Below are 21,343 nucleotides of genomic sequence, written 5' to 3'. Positions count from 1 at the left end.
GGGGTTAGTTGTAGCCAATAGCTTTTAGGAGACAGTTGATTAAATGGATGTAGACTAGACAACATGGGTAAAAAAAAAATCTCCTTTGCAGCTAGATCAGTGCGGCTAAACAAAGCAAAACTGTTTGTACAATAGGGGTCATCATGAGAGAAGTTTTATGAAAAGCTGTGAAAATTCCCTTAAGCTTGAAGTGAACTTTTTCTCATGCTAACCAGTCTGTCAAGTGATTTATTTGAAAGACATTCTGAGCTCCCCCATATAAGAATACCACATCATATATTTCTCTCTGTCTGAGATATATTATTGCATAGTTTTATTGTATGTGTAAAGCATAGACATACCACTTAAAATGACTTCTAATCCTCAATTTAGGTACTCATTTCACTACCCCCCGCCCCTTTTTGGGGAAAATCTATGTGGATTCCAAGTAATAAAATAAGAATAACTGAACACTATTTTGTGAGATATGACAGGCTCTGGAATGAAAATTACCTACAATTTGAACTTAAATTAATATGGGAAATAAATCAAACTTTTAAAATCTTTTCTTCAGACTAAATCAATATAAACAGCAAAATGACTCTTTGTTGGATATTTTTGACTTTTAAATTAAATTTTCCCCTTGACAAAATATAACTTAAACATGCTTCAGGCATATGTATGAATAACATGGTGACATTTTCTTCAGCATTTACAAAAATAGAAAAATGTTTGAAAGGTGATAAGATGAGTTACTTGTGGAGAAGAGATTCATATTTCTTCTTAACTTTGCTTCAGGGACACCATCTTCATTATACTTTCTCTCAGTCTTCAAATAAGTTTTTGAATTATCTCATTGTGAGACTCCAGATCAGCTGAGAGTGAGCTGATGGAATTTAAATACCATACTCTCCGTTGGCAGGTAAAGTTCAGAGCTCATATGCTACAGTGTATGTAGCAGATGTGGTAACACTGTTTATTTGTTAATTTCTTCACTAAATATTTTTGACTGTCTAAGAAATACCAGAAAGTGTGCCAGACACTATGGTGGGCATTAGAAATCTAATACCGTATATGACATCTATGATCCCTGTGGAGGAAAATGAAACACACAGACATGAGTAATTAGAAAAGATGAATGCAGTGAAAGAAACAACGAGGATTCTGGGAAAGAAGTTAGCAGGAGAGGACCAAATTCACATGGAAATCCAAGCTCTCTCAAGGAGATCGTATTCAGGCTGAGATATCAAGGACGAAGCAGCCACGGGAAGCCTGGCCCGAGAGCTCCTTCAGCGTGGAGCAGGAGCGTGTGCAGAGTGCTGAGGCAGAGAGAGCTGGCAGCATTGTAGGAACTGAAAAACGGCCAGGGAGACTGAGCAGAGGTGAGTGTCCACAAACGGTGAGCAAAGAAGAAAAGAGCACCAGGTGGCCTTGGAAAGTCCCAGGAGTATGGGAACCCTATCTGCCAGGTTGTCAGCTCTATTTCCAATACAGAACACAGAAGCAAGCTCATATTGGGATTTCATAGTTATTTTTTGAATGAATGCATAGAATGTTATTCTCATTCTTAAGAAGGTTTTCAGATATAGAAAAACCCACTTTAAAGAGATCAGAGTCATTTTAGCTGCAATACATTAATGCAGCTAAATAAATCACAAATCGAGAACAGGAATTCAAGAGTCCTGATGGCCCAGGCACTAAACTAAAGCAACTAGAAGTTCCCTCCAAGAGAAACAGAAACCTCAACCAATGGTCTCTGGAGCATCTTATTCCTGCTGCAATGATCTTCTGCTGTAGTATCTTTGTGACTGTTGGTTAAATTTATCTTAGCACCTTAAAGCAAAACCTCTTTAAGGTAATATATAATACCATGATTAATAAAAGAGAAGATGAACAAAAATAATTTGTAAAATAAGTTTGTAAAAGAAATATGGTAAGAGCCCAGGCAGTGTGGCTCAGTGGTTGAGCGTTGACCTATGAACCAGGAGGAGATACTTCCAGTAAAGATATATTCTTGCCTTTATTATTCTGGAGGAGACTAACAAAACAGTGTATTTTCTCCAAGAAAAAAAATAAATAAAAGGCTACATATTAAAACAGCAACATGACTATAAAATTTTATTTTAAAAACTAGAGGCCCAGTGCACAGATTCGTGCACCAGTGGAGTCCCTCAGCCTGCCCTGCGGGGATCGGGCTAAAACCACCTCTCTGACATCCTCCGAGGGGTCCCGGATTGCGAGAAGGCAGTTCTTGGGTGACATACCCTGGAATCAGGCTCCCTCCTCTCTGCCGAGAACCACAGCTGCCAAGTCACCAAAGCTCAGCAGCTCCTGCATTGAGCATCTGCCCCCTGGTGGTCATTGTGTGTCATAGCTACCAGCCAGTTGGCCAGTCGGCTGGTCGCTTAGGCTTTTATATGTATATAGATATTTCAAATGTGTACATTAAATGTGTACATTGTATTTATATATAGTCTATTAATAGTATATATACATATATGGTAAAATACTCTTCAGCCATGAGAAAGATGGAAATCCTGTCATTTGTGACAACATGGATGGACTTGAAAACATTATGCTAAGGGGAATAAGTCAGAGAGAGTAAGACAAATACTGTATGATAATATTTATATGTGGAATCTTAAAAAGCTGAACTCAATGTAGAGAGTTGAATGGTGGTTACCAGGGGCTTGGGGGTGAAGGAATTCGGAAGATGTTGGCCAAAGGGTTCACATTTTGATTAGAAGATGAATAAATTCCATGGATCTAATGCACAGCAATTAAAACCCCTGGGAGCTGGGGCTGGGTGATTGTACATTTTCTTCTAAAGAAGGGATCTGGGCTGCACCCCAGAACATGCACTTGAGCTGCTTAAATCCACTTGCTTCATATATAAATTCACCTCCTCTGGAATATAGCTGCTCTAGGATTCTGAATGATCTCTTTCTGTGGGGAAACTTACAAATGGATATACACTGAGGTCACAATTTTTATTCACCATCTCTCTCCTTTACTACCCATTGTAGATTTTACTTACCCTCAGCTAGTACATTAGTTGATTAGTTGTAGGTAGTAAAAAATCAACTGATCTAGGCACCATAATGCACTGGCAAAATCATGTAGGTAGAACCTTATCCCTGGTCATCTTGTCCTTCTCACGCTATGCTGATGCACTTGTTCATTGATTCCCAATATTGGACAAAGAACTACAAGAAAACCTCTAGTGGATGACCTGAGTGTCAAGCATATCCCTCCCTAAATTATGTAATACAATGCCCTGATATCCTGATATCCCTCCAATATCCTGATCATTACAGTCAATTACCCCTGCCAGGGTAACTCTCCTTGTCTGCTTATCTCTTTTTTATAATATATTTTTATTGATTTCAGAGAGGAAGGGAGAGGGAGAGAGAGAGATAGAAACATCAATGATGAGAGAGAATCATTGATTGGTTGCCTCTTGCACATCTCACACTAGGGATTTAGCCTGTAACCTGGGCATGTGCCCTGACCAAGAATCGAACTGTGACCTCCTGGTTCATAGGTCAGCACTGAACCACTGAACCACCGCAGTCGGGCTGTCTGCTTATCTCTTGGTACAAGAACGCTAAAAGAACAAGCAGCAGAAATAGCTTAAAATTTACTGGGACTCTCATTGTGTCCCACATTAGCAGTATTTCCCTTCTTAAACAAGAACCTATAGACACAGAGAGACTAGAATTGTGAAAAGAGGAAGCAAAAATTACCCAAGCGAGTCACTACAAGTGCTGATAAGCAAGTTAACTCCAACTTCCACTCAGTGTCTTGGAGACCCACTTATTCTATTATTAGCCTCTCATGATTGGACAAACCAAGATGGTTGGCCACTCTAAGATGAAGGGTGCCAACTTCTGAAGGACACCAGCAATATCTGATGTCAAAGTTGTAGGTAGTAAAAAATCAACTTGTGTTTCAGTCTATGCTTGTAAATTTCAGCTTGTGTTCATGACTTCCAGCTTGTGGTTCTGTCTTTTTCCCTCCCCTACTTTACATTTATTTTTCCATTCCCAATTACCTGTCCTGTGAATTTAAAACCCCAGCATCAGACATGAAGGCAACAGATTTATAGAGACTGCTTAACTGGTTCCCACAAATGTGAATCATAGTGTTCAAAATGGGGTTCAAACACTTGTAACAAAGATGTTTCTGCTTCCCTGGTTGAACACTGAATGACGCAGCAGGTGTCCTCACAGTCTAGAAGCCTCCAATTACAAATGCATTAATTTTGTGATGGTGCCTCTTGAAGTATTATTGAGTAGTAAGTGAGAACACTGCTTTTGGAGACAGGCACACAAATATTTGAGTCCTTCCTGTATCATCTACTGGGTGTGAAATCATCAATAAGTTACATAAATTCCGTGTGACTTCTTCCCCCATAAATAAAATGGGGGGAAATTCAAAGGTTATTGTGAGGATGAAATAAGATACCATTAAAAATGGGTTAATACTCTTTCTGCCATATAATTAGTACCAACAAAATATTTTGATTATGAGTATTAAATTATCTTAGCTTTTTCAAAATCTTCTTGTAATTTAGGGTGTTTGCCCTCTCATCAAAAAACAAAAAAGCAAAACTAACAACAACAACAAAAAATTACAACACCAAACCCTCTATTATATAACCAGCATGAATGAAACAGAAAAAGGGGGACATATGTAATACTTTCAACAATAAGGATATTTTTTTAAGAAAAGTATTCCAAAATTTGGCACAGAATTTTAAATTTTTTTTTTTTGGTAAATTGCTACTTTTTTAAATTGTAGGAAGGGAGGCAGTAAAACCACCTATGGAAAAAAAATATTTGTCATCCCTTTGGAATTCCTTTATTTGTGCTATATCGTCAGGTTCTGATTGCAAATCAGCTATAGGAATGCACAGTTCCTTCTCCCCGAGCATTGAGAAAAGAGCTTTGAGACCCTATAAGGGCTCCCACTTGTCTGTCTATTTAAATTGCTTCCATTCAGCAGAATTGACAATTGTTGATTTCCTAATGGCTCCAATAAGTCACTGAGATCAGGCAAGTTTTACATTTTTCAGAATAGCAAATAAGAGCCTCTCTCCCAGCTGTCTCTTATGGTCTATTTACTGACCCCCATAGATCACTCTGACTTTTTTTATTGACCTACTGCTGAGGCACAGCTGACTCCTCACTTGTTTCTTCTACCTGAGAAAGGTGAAATTATCCTTAATATAAATGAGTTTTTCATCCAATACTGAAGTAAAATGTCTGTAAGATAGGAAAGAAAGTCTTTATGCCATAAAAACTTCAGAACTAATAGAACATCATACATCCTGCAGACTTTTCTACATTTTCCAGCATTTACAGGGCTTTCTGAGTCTCTCAGACTATCCCAGTTGCTTTTAGCAGCATCAAAATAAAGATATAGTCAATGAAGGTTAGGGCTCTGAGGATCATGAAGGCCTTATGCACTCTTGCAAGTTATCAAATCATGAATTTACACAGGATTACCACCTATACTTCTGTCCCTCCAACCCCAGGATCTTATACAGGCAAAGTTGGAGTGAACAACAGTCAGTATTGTAGGGTGACCCCCATTGTGATTTGCCTGAAAATCCCAGTTATACCACTCAAAGTCCCACATCCTGGGAAACATTTCAGTTCCAGGGAAACTAGAACAGTCATTAAAAAATGGATCCTGATAAGCCAGTCAGAGAAAGAGAAGTACCATATGATTTCACTCATATGTGGAATCTAATGAACAAAATAAACTAACAAACAAAGTAGAAATAGATCCACAGAGAATAGACTGACAGCTGTTAGAAGGGAGGAGGGTTTTGGGGCTGGGTAGAAAGGGTGAAGTCATTAAGTAAAAAACAACAACTCATAGACACAGACCACAGTATGTTGATTACCAGAGGAAAATTCTGGTGAGAAGAGCTAGAACAGGGTATAGGGAGCTTAAATGGCGATGGGGGGAAACTTGACTTGGGGTGGTGAACACACAATACAACATACAAATGGTGTATTATATAATTATACACCTAAACCTAAATAATTTTATTAATCAATGTCACCCCAAGAAATAAAAAGTAACAAAATAAAAGAAATATGGACCCTAAGACAAGAAAATTAGGGAGCAGTTCTTGGCTCTATTTCTTACAAGTTGTGTTTTCATGGACAAGTAATTTAACCCCAATCGAACCTCAATTCCCTCAACTGCAATGAAGAGCATAAAGACTTTTTTAAAGTGTTGCTCTAAAGAGACAAATAATAAATTTAATTATTTAGCATAGCTTTAGGCATATTGAGTTATAAATATGCTAGAGGCCCGATGAATGAAATGCCTGCAAGAGTAGACCTTCCTCCCCCCTCCCCCCCCCCCAGCTGCCGGCACCAGCTTCCCTCTGGCACTTGGGACCCGGGCTTCCCTTGCAGCCCTGCCTTAATCCAGAAGGTCTTTTCCCTGACTAAAATTAAAAGTTCATGTTAGGTTCTCAAAGAATTTTTCTTTTCACATTTAGATGATTTTTATCACCATTACCAGTGACAGACAAACCAAAGAAAGAATGGTATAATATGAAAGAAGTTGCTTTCAGCTGAAGGAATAACTCCATGCTACTAAGAACATGCTTTTTTGCATTTGCTATTTGCATCACAGTGACTTTAAAGCAGCATGTTGATTTTGGTCTTCTGCATCCAGTCAGAAAGACTGTTGCTCCCATACTAATAATGAGAACAAGCCTGATAAGCTTCAGTATTATACTTTTTTTTTCTTTTAAAATCACCAGAAAATCAAGGTCAAGAAATGGATGAATTAAATTCCAGAGAGTAATAAACTCTTCCAGGAGAGAAGACACCTGCAGTTTCTTTCATCAAAACCACCTGTGCTTCAGTAAGGAGAAGCTGGCTACATTTTAATAAACTTTTATTAGTCACATGTAGATTGCACTGATAGATTGAAATCCTAAGAAGCCCCAGCCATCTGGAATCTACGCTCCCCCATTAACTCTTCTTCATGAGTTCAGTGAGCGTATGAGTAATTGTAATGCAACAAAGTCTGGAAGAGCTGATAAAGTGTTCCATTCCCTGAACAATAGGCCTTCCCCACAAGTAAGAAGTCAGGCTAGGGTTTGCTTGCTGAAGACTGGTGACAGGCAGGATACTGAGAGAAATTCACCTAAGACACTCAGGCTGTTATGGATTGCACTATAGAGCCCCCAGAAAGCTGGGGGAAAGTCAGTAGAATAGAAAAGGACCTGTTGTTTAAAAATTCAGAGGTGGGATCGGAAAACAAGAACATCTCAATAAGTAAATGCTGACTGCCAGAGTTTAAAGCACAGAGATGAGAGAGAGAGGAGAATTTCCTACTACTCAGAAAGGACACCTAAATTGTAAAGCATGACGAGATTGCTGAATTTGGCAAACTAAAATCTCAATCCCTGATAAAGAAAAGTATTCTGACTCTCAAACATTTGAAACCAGTTGTAAGCTAAAACTAACTAAAGCTGTGTCAAAGCCCAAACTCAAATCACGCACCTATTGGATAAAGCTCCCCATGCTAACGGCCTGACTAAAGAAGTATAGCTTTTCTAGGTGTAGATATGTATTTCAGTCTCTATTTTACCAGAATTCCCAGCATACCATGGAAAAGTACATGATTCACAACTAAGAATAAAAATGTGATTCACAAAAAGAGGAAACACTCAACTGAAACAGACACCGAGATGGTTCCAGGTGCAACAATTACCAAATAGATGTTTTTTAAGGTTTGTGATATTTATTTTTATTTCTCCTTCAGTGTGAATTGTGTGGATTATCTATGAATTATCTTATGTACAGTAAGTAAAAAATAAAACTAAGACAAAAACCAATAGCATCAGAAAATATCAACTATTTAGGACCAAATCTAACAAAAGACATGTAACACCTCTACATTTCAAATGTTTAAATATTGCAAATACAAACATCACAAGCTAATAGATTGTAAGACTCAATAATGTTAATATTTCCATTTTCCCAGAATTGATCTTCAGATTCAATGCAATACCAACAAAATTGAAGACATTTTTGTTTAAAACTGACAAATTTATTCTAAAATTGATATGAAAATCTAAAGTATCTAGAATAATTAAAATAATCCTGTAAAAATAAGAAAAATAGAGGATCTTTTACAATGATTACAAGGCTTAAAGTACAATAATAGCATAAGAAAAAAATAAAGAACAGGGGAATACAATAGAATAGTTGCACATCTCTATGGACAATTGATGTTTTACCAATTTACCAAGTCATTTCAATGAAGGGGGAAAAAGTTCTTTAAAGAAATGGTGCTGTAACAATTAAATATACTCATGGAAGAGAAACAAAAACTGAAGATCAACTCCTACTTTATTCCATACCCATGGATTCATTAGAGAAAAATTATAGACTTAAACAGAAAAGCTAGACTCTTTAAGTTCCTATAAGAAAACAAAATACCTTCATGACTTTATAGTAAGTGTACTAGAGTTCTTCAGAGAAATAGAAAAAGAAAAAACAACTGTGTATATATGTATGTGTGTGAAAAGGTTTTTTTTATGAGGAATTGGCTTACACAATTATTGAGACTGGCAAGTCCCAAGATCTGCATGTTGAATTGACAAGTTGTAAATTAAGAGAAGCAATGGTTTAGTTCCAGTCTAAGTCCAAAGACCTGAGAACCAGGAAAGCCAATCATGTAGTTCTCATTCTAAGGCCAGTGGCCTCAAGGTTCACAAAGAGCTGATGTTTCAGTTTGAGTTTGAAGGTGGTAAGAAAGCCAATGTCCCAATTTGAAGGCAGGTGGACAGGAAAAAATTCTCTCTTAAGGAGGGGGTGGATCAGCCTTCTCTAGTCTCTTCAGGTTTTCAACTGAGTGGCTGAGGCACCCTTATAATGGGGGAGGGGTGGCGCGACAATCTTTTTACTCAATGTACTGATTTAAATGTTAATTGCATCCAAAAACACCCTCACAGAAACACCCAGAATAATGTTTTACCAAAAACCTAGGCACCCTGTGGTCCTGTCAAATGGACACAAAGCTAACTTTATTATGATGTAAGTAACATTTTCTTAGATGTGAACTACAATCACTGATCACAACAGAAACAAAATTATAATTAAACTTTGTCAAAAGAGATAGTTCCACTCGTCAACAGACATCCTCCACCTTTAAAGCCAACGACTTTGGATTTTTCTGATGATTTTTCCAGTGACAACTCCCTCTGACCATGTGCCAGAGGGCTTGCCTTGGCATTCTAACACTGTTAAGGTGCCATGTGTTTATATTAGTCCCACTTGAAAATGTCAAGAAATCAGTCATCTCAAGGTCTTAATTATACCTACAATGTCCATTTTGCCATGTAAAGTAATATATTCACAGGTCTCCAGATGTAGGACATGGCCATCTTTGGGAGGCCATTATTCTGTATATCATAGCAGTAAGGAAATATGAAATAAAGCAATAAGCCAAAAGGTAAACTTATTATTATTCCAATATTATCTCTAGTATTTCCACATTTTACAATGATTTCTCTATTGCTTCATACAAAATATTTACAGTGCTCATTTCTCTTTTTTGTACAGTTCTAGTAAAAATACCATATTCTATAACCTCTAAATTACTTTCATAAACCTATAAGGAAAAAAATATCTTACTCTCACTAAGTGTACCACAGAGGTTCTTAACAGTATCACAATATACCTTTAGTATATGTTAGTGAGCACAGTCATTGGCAATAAATAAGCATGTATCCAAAGGATCAGCAGATACCTGCCTTCTCTTTGAGCTGAATCAATTAACTTAAAGTGTGAATGAAAATAATAGGTGTTCGAGTGAGATATTTATTTTTAGTTATCTATTTGATTTTGCTACAACTTAGGATGTCTATGAGCCAAAAAGAAGAGGAAGTGATGTTAACAGAAATTCTGGTAAAATGTGGCTGTGGATATAATGTTCAGGTGGGATGAGGAAGCCATGGAGGTAGAGGATAGGATGGGACATTTTTCCTTGAACTGAAGATGCTATGGTAGTCTATTATATCATGATCTGTTCTGTCCTATAACTTGAGTTATGAGGATTTTTTTAAAGACTCTTTGCATGAAAATCCTCTAGGATATATAACTTCAAATTTGCTTTGTTAAACATTACAATATATAGTTAGCAAAAATACATAGCAGAATATGTATATCAATTTCATAAAACTATGATTTAAAATGCACAGAATACTCAATAATAATATTCTAAATTTGCAAGGGTTAGAAATTTTATTTCCTATTATCAGCATACATAAAATTTTGGAGGCTATGTCATTAAAGTAATTGTAGAAAAATTGAAGTTGCATAATCTTGTCCTGTTTTTAGCTTCATGGTTTATAAAATACTATTAAAAGCCTAAAATGATAATCTCCACCACTACTAATTATGAATTCTTCATTGAGCATATATTGAATTTTCTTAGTGTGCTTTATGACCTTTAAAATTCTGACTATATTTTAATGAATTCCCTGGTTCTGCAATAAATTATCTCAAAGGCTGTGAGAGAGCACATAACAAACAAAATTACTACATCCTTTTAGTTTGATTATTTTAATATCTGCAATTACTATTGTTAGTAGTTCAATTCTAAAAGAACCTTTCTATCTCAGAAATGTAATGCAACAGTTCAATCGTTTAAATTATTTTATAGGAAAGCAGAGGCAATTGGACCTACCTGATTGGCCAGTTTGAAAATCCCAGCCTCCTCAAATGAATAAGAACAATGCCAGTGGAGTTTGAGGCCCAGGAGGCCAACATGTGTAAGCTCTCCCAGGAAAATAGTCCATTCTCAAATAGTATCCTAAAACAAAATAAAATAGAACCAATAAAATCTTTATTAGAATTCTCCACTGATGTCAACTGATTCCAATAAAGTCAAAAGATCACAGATATATGAATGTGAATTTTTAAAAGAGGACAGACTTGGAAATTATTAAGTTTCTACCATATTTTCCTTCATATAGTTATTGAAAATAAACAAGAACACAAAGCATTAATTCCTGTTAAAATGTTTCAGCCAAGTTTTAACTATTCAGCTTCTATAAGTATAAATAACCCATTACTTTTTTTTCTCTACAATGGCAGATATTACAATTTTCTAACACAGCACAAATAAATTTTTCAGCAGGATTCACACAGACAGGGGCTGGCTGCATGCTAACAAAACTCCAGGTTTTTACCTCCTCATCCTTGATCTTTACTGGAGCACATTTCTCAGTCCTCTTGCAGTTTGAGTGGACAATAGTGATGTACACTACTTCTAGGATTAGTTTCTATAAACTCTGCTGGTTCTCCATGCTGTCTCTTTTCTAAAAAAGACCCTGGAATGATGATGGAACCACAAGATGGAAAAAGCCTGAACCCTGAATCTTTGTGTGAATAAAAAGATGCCTCCCAAACACTCAATTATAGCAGGAGGTAACCAAGGTAAAAGCCAGTGGGGTTTGACTTATTTTGTGGCAGCTGTTTACTTGGCTTTGATGAACTCAGAGCAGGTGTGTGGGCTCTCAGAATGGAGGACACCTGCCCTGTCTTTCCCATGCTCAGTTTGGAAGGTGGCAAGAGCCTGAAGAACAAAGATTTATGTGGGTCTAAGCACACAGAGACATGGACAGCCTGAGAAAGATCCCCAGAACCTGGTGTAGTCTCAGAGCAGGCATGTGCAGGGCACAAGGGCAGAGCAAGGGAGAATGGCACCTGAGGTCAACGCAATGTGTTTTTGTGCTCACTGCACACTGCTGCAGCCACATTCTCCTTACAGTGCCCCCGTGGATTGACATATGCTTCCTCTACATACCCCTCATTGTGGTCCAGGCCTGAAACAGAAGTATTGGAAAGAGTTGCCAGACCAGAAGAAACCAAGCAGAAAGAAATACGCATAGTGACCATACATCTGTTTTGCCTTAGTCATGCCTTATATTGGTTGTCTTGACATTGTTATTTTTTAGCACCCTCTTTTATTCTGGAAAGTGTCTGGTTTAGATGATAAAGAATATGATCTTTATAGGAATAAGGGATGTCTATAAAGATATCTTCATGGATATGCAGTGTTAAGGGGGAAATGTCCCTCCCTGGCTATATTCCAAGACAAGCCCTCTAAAACTTAAACTCAGCCTCAAGTAAAAGGTACAAAGTTGATTAATATTATATTTCAGCCACTGAGAGGAATGTAGGCTCAAAAGAGAAATGAATTTAATTATATATATAAAAAGTTCTGTTTCTTACATTCCTGCGTTGTAGTGAGATTTATATCTCTACCCATACATGTGCCACAGAAACTATCAGATAGTATAAGATATATCAGGCTTCAAATCCAATTCTTTCACTTGCTAATAGGATTTGGGTTTATTTCCCAGCCTCCCTGAGCCTGACTTTCCCCATTCTCATCTGTAAAATGAGAATCAATTCATTTTTACAGTTATTGTGAGAATTAAATGAATTAAGATGTTTAATGTGTTTGCTTGAAAATATGAGTTTACTGAAATTTATTCTTCTGTGTTTATATGTAGTAAAAAAATTCAAAATAAAGAGGAGTTTACCCAGTTCTCTCCATTTGGCTATGCTGGTAATAATAAGTCTGAAAGTCGAGTGACATGTATTCCTTTCCTCCCTCCTTGCTCACACTGGCAATTTGCAATTTTTATGATATATCTAAAACAGAGCCAGCAGCGGTGGTCCTGCCAGAGCTGAATTTCAAACATTCTTAGAGAAACAAAAGGCAAAGTCATCTGGAGACCATCGGTGTCGGCCAGGTGCACCCTGATCTCCCCACACTAATACCTGTACCAGGCGCAGGGCTTTCAACGCAACTGCTCATTCGCTCTCGTGGCTGTGGCAGCACAGCAAGCTCCACTCGCAGGCCTGTTCCTCCAGCCCCTGTGGCTCCAGCCTCTCCCTCCCCCAGCGGCCTACCCTAGTCCTCCCATCCCTGTGAATCCCATCTGTTTTCAATCCTTATCCAAGTGCCCTAATCACGTAGCAGCAGCCACACTTGTAGGTGTTGTTTAGACCAATCGTGTCCGGGAGAACAAAGTAGACAACCAGGAGAATGACAATGGATAATGATGACACAGTCGCTAAGCACTAGCTTATGCCAGGCACGGTAAGAAGCACTTTCCATTTATCTCATGTAAGCCTCAAAACAACTAGAGGTCGCAGAGGTTATTGTTATCATGTCATAGGTGAGGAAGCTGAGGCTTAAAAGGTTAAGTTCCCCGTTCAAGTTCCCACAGTACTGGGATCAATATTTATTGAGGGCTTACCAAAGGCCAGGAATGATTTGAAATGTTGTGCACATATTAAACTCACTGCAAGTCTATGAACTTGTACCAATATTTTACCTGTTTCACAGATGAGGAAAATAAGTTACAAACAGTGAATTGTATTTTCCCAAGGTCATCACTAACTAGTGGTGGGGCTGGAGTTCGAATCCAGGCAATCTGGCTCCAAGTGTATAGTCCAGGTGTGGGCAACCCCTGGCATGTGTGCCAAACATGGCACACCAGTAACTTTTGCTGGCACTCGAAACCCTCTCTTATAATCTTCCATTTACAATTGTGAATCTTTTTTCTCAGTGATGAATTTTGTTAAGTCTCATAATAGGAGTAGCCTGATGGATGAAAGTAGTAGCTCGTGCATATTTCTGAAGGTCACGAAATATAAACCTAATGTAAAATCTCTGTCATCAGTGATGCAGCAGCAAAAGTCCCACTGATAATATCAAACGGAGTCATAAAGTTTTCTGTCTGACTATCAGTGTACATGTATACGTTTAAAAATAAATGTATTTTTCATCATCATATACTGTGTTTTTGTCGCTCGAATGAATTTTATTATTTCTTTAAGGTTCTTCACATACGTACACCTTAAGAGATATCAAGTAGGCGTAACATGTTCTCGAAAAATTAGGATTGGCATGCAGAAGAATTTTGAGTCAGAGATTTTGCTGGTTTTGGCACACACTCACAAAAAGGTTGCCCACCCCTGGCCTAGTCTTAACCACTTTATTATAATTAAGAACTGGTTAAATCTTCTGGATTACAAGGCCCAAGCTCTTAATTCCACAAGCATATCAGAGGTCAAAGGGTCATAACCTGTCAGAGATCCCAAACGGATTCTTTTTATTTTATATATGAGGAACCCGAGATCTGAAGTGCTAATTTTCCAGGATTCTTCAGCAAGCTCCTGGCAGAACTTTCTGTAGTATTTTCCACTGTGAGGGAAACTTCCAGTGAAGTGGATGGAATTTGTACATCTCTGGGGGCCTATGTGAGCCATCTGAAGCAACTTGAAACTTTGAGCTGAGAGGGGAGTCCCAGAAGGTGCTAGATTTCCTTCAGTGTGGACATAAAGGAATGCATCCAAATTCCCCTGCTCTGCCTGCTTAGAAATAAAGATAATCAAATAGCTAAAGCAAAGTTCCCCAACTGTCTAGACTCACAGGCATATGTTATTGGGAAAAATCTTTTTTAAGGAAAAGTCACAGGAAATGGAAAGAAGGAAACAAAATAACCAATGAGGAGAGCAAGGGGGTTCTAAATTAATGAAAGGTCCAATTAGAAAGGGTCAGGTTCAAACTAAGAACTGCAACATATATAAACCACAGACAAAGAGACACGAGGCAGGATTTTTTAAAATTTTCCCATTAGAGAGAGAGAGTAGGCTTTCCCCATTTGGGGGGCCCTCCTCAGGGTGCCCCCTTTGGGGATACCTCTGCCCAGATGGAGTTTGTATATGCTTCCAATAAACTTCTATATTTTTATTAAAAAAATCTGTTAGTCCATGAATTTATTCTTCATCTTCATTGGACAAGAACCCACAAGAAGAAGTCTGAACCCCTAACTCCACGTTTCACTGTTTAAACTCAGTTCTGTCATTTACTAAATGGGTAGTTGGCGTTAAACAACTAAATATCAAGCTTGCCTTTGTTTCTGTATCTGTACAATGGGACAGCAAATGGGAATGTTGTGAGGATTTGTTGAGTTAATATATGTACAGAACATTGTTAATTCTATTAAGTACTTGGCATTATAATTACTAGGGTCTTTATGTGTTCAGGGGTAGAGAAGCTAATATCTAGTTCATCTATTCTCCTCAACTTTTATCCAAGTGGTTTTCCTGTCTGATAGATCAAGTGTTCAAAACATCTTCTTTTGTCTATCATTCAAGTCCCTCTCCCACCAACCTTCTTTCTGTCTTTCATTACTTCTCTATCCTTTGACTCTCCCTAAATTATGCTTTGAAAGTCATAAAAGGCTCTGAGTTTAGGATATACCAGGTGCATTAAACAATTAACAATTATCTTCTCATATACAGGTCACTTATTTTTGAAAATTAAGAAACTAAGTAACTTACAGGAAGCTTTAGAGTGAATAATTTAAAAATCAGGAAGTAAATTTGTGGGTAGATTTTGTGTTTTTTTCAGATTTAGATTGGTGTATCATAAAAACTGGAAATTAATAAAATTTGGAAATTAGACTTACCATTGTCCATATATGAGGTATTTTAGAATCTTATTTTGATTAGTCATCACTTTTTTATTTTCATGATTGAAAGTGCTCATATTTTACATTTTTCTAAATTTTAATTCCTAGGAACTTGTACTATTAACATAGCTAATATGATTTAATAATTTAGTAAACCTGAACAATAGCATTATAATGGTATAGAATCAGAAAATTTAGACCAAAATCTTTTCTATATTTTGCTTTTTAATTAACACTATGCCCATGGGTTAATTTACTCAATTGTGGGAATCCTTTCTGAATGTATACATGTATCATCCCAGCACATTGTACACTTTAAATATATTATAATTTTGGCAATTATACTTCAGTAAAGCTGTGAAAATGTCCAAATTTTTATAAAGAAAAATTAGTTTATATTTGATTCAAATGTTACCATATATTTTATTAAATATTATTTGTATATATAAAGCACATTGAAAGGACATTTTATAGAATACATTTTGAAAAATTATTTTAACTTATTCTATATTATTTTTAGTTCACAATAGATAATTTTTTCAAATAACCAAGATAATTATTTCCAATAAAAGCCTATGGAAGAATAAACAACTATTTATTAAGATTATTTATTAGGACAAATACTTACTAATAATGATATAATAGCATACAAGTTGTAAGTTACTTTATGTTATTTTGAGTTGAACTTTTCTACTGGTAAGTGCCTACAAATTCAGGATTTCATTTATATAGTAATATGCCAACTATTATGAAATTTTCTGCAATTCAAAATACAATAACTCAATAGCTCTTCAATAAGTCTTGTATAATAAGCCAGTGAAATTATGCTTATTATAGAAATAATAGAGTTGTCTCTAAAAACCTTCCCATATTGCTTCAGCTTTTCCACTAAGGGAATTAGACATGATTAGACTCTATTTCTAGCAAAATTCCAATTGGGAATATGTATGACTTAAAAGAAGGAAATAAACCTGGTTATTAAAAAAGATAATCAAATCGGTTTTGAATAATATTCTCTCATGTCTTTTTCTAAGTATAGTAAAATTTTTCCATAAAATGTATGACCCATTAATCAGTTAGAAATAGAGTAAAAATATAAAATATAAGTGCCTCATGTAAATTCAACATAGAAGAAATCTGTGGAGAATAAAATCAAACCTGAATCAAATCCAGAAGGTACACACATTTTAAAAAATTATTTTACTGATTTGAGAGAGAGAGAGGAAGGCAGCGAAAGAGAGAGAAGCATCAATTAGTTGGGCCACTGAATTGTGCATTCATTTGTTGATTCTTATATGTGCCTTGACCAGGGATTGAACCCAGAACCTTGGCATATTGGGAGGACACTCCAACCAGCTGAGCTACCTGGCCAGGGCTTATGCTCAAGAAATAACCTATATTCCTATGGCTTGATTTTTTTTTCCTTTCAGGTTGTTGGATAATTACCCTTTCTCCAACCTTTGAAAAAAAATAATGTTCAAATCTACCTGAAAATTCATGAAGATCTGATACTGGTGTTTTCCCAATTCCTCATTTTTTACCCACAGCCAAAAGAACATAGAGTGAATAAGATAGTCATTATCTGAAAACTTTTGTCTGTGTTGTGCCATTGAAGACAGAGGACTAAAGAAAGTCTCTCTTGTGCACATAGGTATCCAGGGGAGGCAACAAGAATATATTCAAGTGAATAGGCTCTGATTTGGAGCACCCACTAGAAACCAACTACCATGACGAGGTCACTGAGCCAAATATGTATGGCCAGCCAGCTATGGCACACCATGTTAGAATTATATGGGAACCACAGAGTAAGTCACAGCAACAAAGTGAATCAAGGGTTCTCCAAATTACAGAGTTTACAGTCTCATGTTCAACCATGCCCCTATTTAAAACTCAGGACCTCAGAATTTGCTCAGATACATATGAGCAAATTTTTTTAGTGTGACGTAAATATGATCAGTATAAATAAAACCATATTTATATTCTCAAAGTGTCAGGATTTATTTTCTTTTTTTGCTACAATAAAATAATATTGCAATCAGTTAAAATTATTTGTATAATGAAGTAGAGAAAAAATAAAAGTAGGACAGAAAGTAGGGGAAGGAAAGAAAGAAAATTCTAAATTAAAATAATTTAATTTATTGGGTTACTTGCCTCTTTAGATCTTGTTTCACATTTTAAAATACATCTAAATGGCACTAAGGCCAACTAATTAATTCAGTTAATCAATATGTGAAATTCAGAAAACAATTCTAGCTATACCAAGAATTAGGATATTTTTGGCATATTACAATTTTTAGTGTCTATGAGTATCAGAAATATAGGGGTAAAATGTCTTTGCATTTCTGTCTCTCAAGCTCCTTTAGTTGCAATTTCTTTAATTAGACTTTTGTATTTGTTGAGCTCTTCTATTTATAGTTTTAAAACTGTATATTCTTAGTAATATATCACCTCACATTTAAAAAGAAAAAGCTAGCCTGTCATCTATTATTTGTACATTTAATTTATAATTTAACTCTAATACAGATGTGTGGTAATACTAAGATGCAGCATTAATCCATTAATTAACTTGAATCTTATGGATGTTGACGGAATCTTAGCAATGTTATTATACATCTTAATATAACATTGCAGCCAAAAAAGTACAACTTCCAATTATCTGTACAATTACCTTCTTAGCTGGCATATGTTGTTATTATTGTTGTAACTATGAAGACTTTGTTAAGCCCTATAAAATTACATTTCTGTTTTCAGTTATTCCTAACAAAGCTCTGTGGCAAAATCTTGCCATCTCTATTGTAGATGAAGAAAGTGACAAGCAAATTGTTTTCCTGTGATTTAATCAATTATCTCGGACATCATCCACTACAGTAACAGCCAATTTCTGATTGATAACAGTTTGAGGGGACCACATGTCAATTCTGTTTATGACAATTCTGAAATGGTCATCTCTATGCCTTTCTTAGTGAATATGTTTTCAGCAGCCAGCGATCACACTTGATCCTAATTGATACCCAAGTGAATAGCCTCAACAAAGAGGCCTATAATTAAAGAGCCACCTGACTGAAAATGATGAATTTCCTCCTTACCTTCCATGCTGCTTTTTCTAGAACAGGATCGAAATGCACGTTGTGGCCACAAGACTGAAATCCCATGACAGCAGCACGGAAGCCATTTATCTCTGTTCCAGCCAACCAAGACTTTTAACCAGCATTACATCCACTAAGAGTGACAAATTAATAATTACGGAAAATGGCTTAAAGTGCAAAGAGAACACAGTAGGCACTTAATGTATGACAGGATGGTCTATTTAAATACATTTCAACTCAGTGTCCAGCATAAAGTCTATATATAAAAAGTTATAATCTGATGTTTTAGAAAATTATAAAAATCAAATCTTCACATGTAAAATTCTCTTAATAACATAAAATATGATAAGGTGGGAATTGATCAGGACTTCCCACAAATAACTGAACCACTGAAGCCTTAAAAACTCTCATGAAAAAATTAAGATTTGCTGAATAAGATGATAAAGGCATCAAGATATGTTTCTCACTGAGTATGATTTCTCCAGGGTGATGGATGGTTCAGCAAATCTCCTCAATGAAGAACTATTTGCTATCTCTTATAGAGCCACTGTCATCCAGAACAAGGCTTGATAAAAATTCAGCAGAATGTTTTGATTTTAATTCCAAATTAGATAAATGTGTTTTCTCCCTCCTCTCCCTGACCCCCCCTCCCCCCAGCTCCCATAGGATCCTTGGTAAGGGATGCCTGGTCTAAGTTACAAAATTTACAGGAAATGAAGACAAAGTGTTTGAAATAAACACTTAATAGTCACAGCCCAAAAGAAGGAAGAGTGAAGAAGATGAAACTCAATCTTTCTGGATTGAGGTGTCAGGCTAAAGTCACTGAAAAATAGAGAAACCTAACTGAAAAAGACACCCAGGCGATAGGTCTTTTCACATGCATATATTTCTCAGTCTATGAGGTAATTAGAACACTTGAAAGTCTGCACTATAACAATATCTGATATGCCCCGGCCATATTTTTCCTCTCCAAGATGGTTTCTTACCTTTGTTCCTATGTTACACTTCTTTTTTTTTTTTTTTGACATGCTACTTTTCAGGGGCAGTTATAGTTTTTTCTCCCTAAATGATCTTAACATGAAGGACTTATGAAGTACAAAATGGAATGATGTGCTCTGGTCATGATTTTTTTAAAGTGTAATGACCATAAATTCTAAATTGTGTGGTCTTATAAATTCTATTTCCATCCATACAATTCTTACCATCATTCAAAAAAAAAATAAGATTCTCAAAAACATCTTATCAAATGAATAATGGGGCCATATGAACACCATGTAGGAAAATACACTTAAGGATAATTAATTTTAAGCAGTTTTCATACTCGATGTTTGAAAACAGGATACACATCAGTAGTATTTGGCACTGTTTTAGAAAAATACTTTGCATCTTTTCACTAATGCATTTTGCCTTAAAGCATCTTGTAGTATCCTCATTAATCTGAACAAACTCAACAAACACAGAGCAAGGCTGTGTTTGGCAGAAGGACAAAGGACACTTTCCCCTCAGCTCATAACAAATTGCTTTCATTAGAACAAATGGTCTCAGAGCATTATTCTATTTGAGTCTTCGCCTGGTGACAAGCCCAAAGGGTAGACCCAGTGCTCACTGTAAACAGTAAGAATAGGTCTCAGCAAGGGAAGTGTCCTTCTGTAATCCAAAAACTCCAGATTCTGGGAGCAGGAGATAGGCTACTTCCAACCTAGATTCAGACTTTGTCTATAACTAAGACAATTCTGAATAAAATGCATATGATAAATTGGCACAAATGTTTTAGATACTTTATTTATTTTAAATGAAATTTCTTTTATTTCTTTTAATTTACTTTAATTCACTGAGAAGTTCAGGTAAAATATGCTCTCTAAAAATTTAATCTGGCAAATTTTAATTGGGCTACTGATGTGAAATTTGATAAGTTCAAATGTATTTTTTAAAATATATTTTTATTGATTTCAGAGAGGAAGGGAGAGGGAGAGATAGAAACATCAATGATGAGAGAGAATCATTGATCAGCTGCCTCCTGCATGCCCCCTACTTGGGATCAAGCCCACAACCTGGGCATGTGCTGTTGGCTGGAATTGAACCTGTGACCCTTCAGTCCACAGGGCAACACTCTATCCACTGAGCCAAACTGGCTAGGGCTTCAAATGTATTTTTTATTGTTGACAGTATTACTGTTGTCAGATGTTTCCCATTCCCCGCCCCTTTTCCTTCCTCCACCCAGCCTCCACCCAGCCCAGGCCTTCCCCACACTATTGTCAGTATCCACGGGTTATACATATACTAGAGGCCCGGTGTGTGAAAATTTATGCACTGGGAGTGGGGGGAATCCCTCAGCCCGGCCTGTACCCTCTCACAGTCCAGGAGGCATCAAGATATGTTTCGCTGGCTGCTGAAAACATATTCACTAAGAAAGGCATAGAGATGACCATTTCAGAATTGTCAGGGGCAGGAGGTGACCTGGAGATCAGGGGAAGGCGATGCTGCCATCACACCTCTGCTGCTGCCACTGCTGGCAGCACAAGCTTCAGCCGGCCCTGGTTACCTGAGCCTCAGGCGGCCCTGGGTGGATGGGCAGCCACCATCCGAGGCTTGCCTGCACCTTGCGCCGGCCCTGGGCAGCTGGGAGGCTGAGGGGACTGGGGGACTCTGGAGGCAGGCGCACAGAGTGGCTCGACCTGCCTGGGGGCAGGCCCGGGTGTGCAGCACATCTGCCACCCCAGCGGGGCTGAGGGGACTG

This window comes from Myotis lucifugus, unplaced genomic scaffold (assembly GCF_000147115.1).
Source record: "Myotis lucifugus unplaced genomic scaffold, Myoluc2.0 scaffold_11, whole genome shotgun sequence".
NCBI classification, from domain to species: Eukaryota; Metazoa; Chordata; class Mammalia; order Chiroptera; family Vespertilionidae; genus Myotis; species Myotis lucifugus.
The sequence above is the reverse complement of the archived record's forward strand: the minus strand, read 5'-3'. Positions refer to the sequence as shown.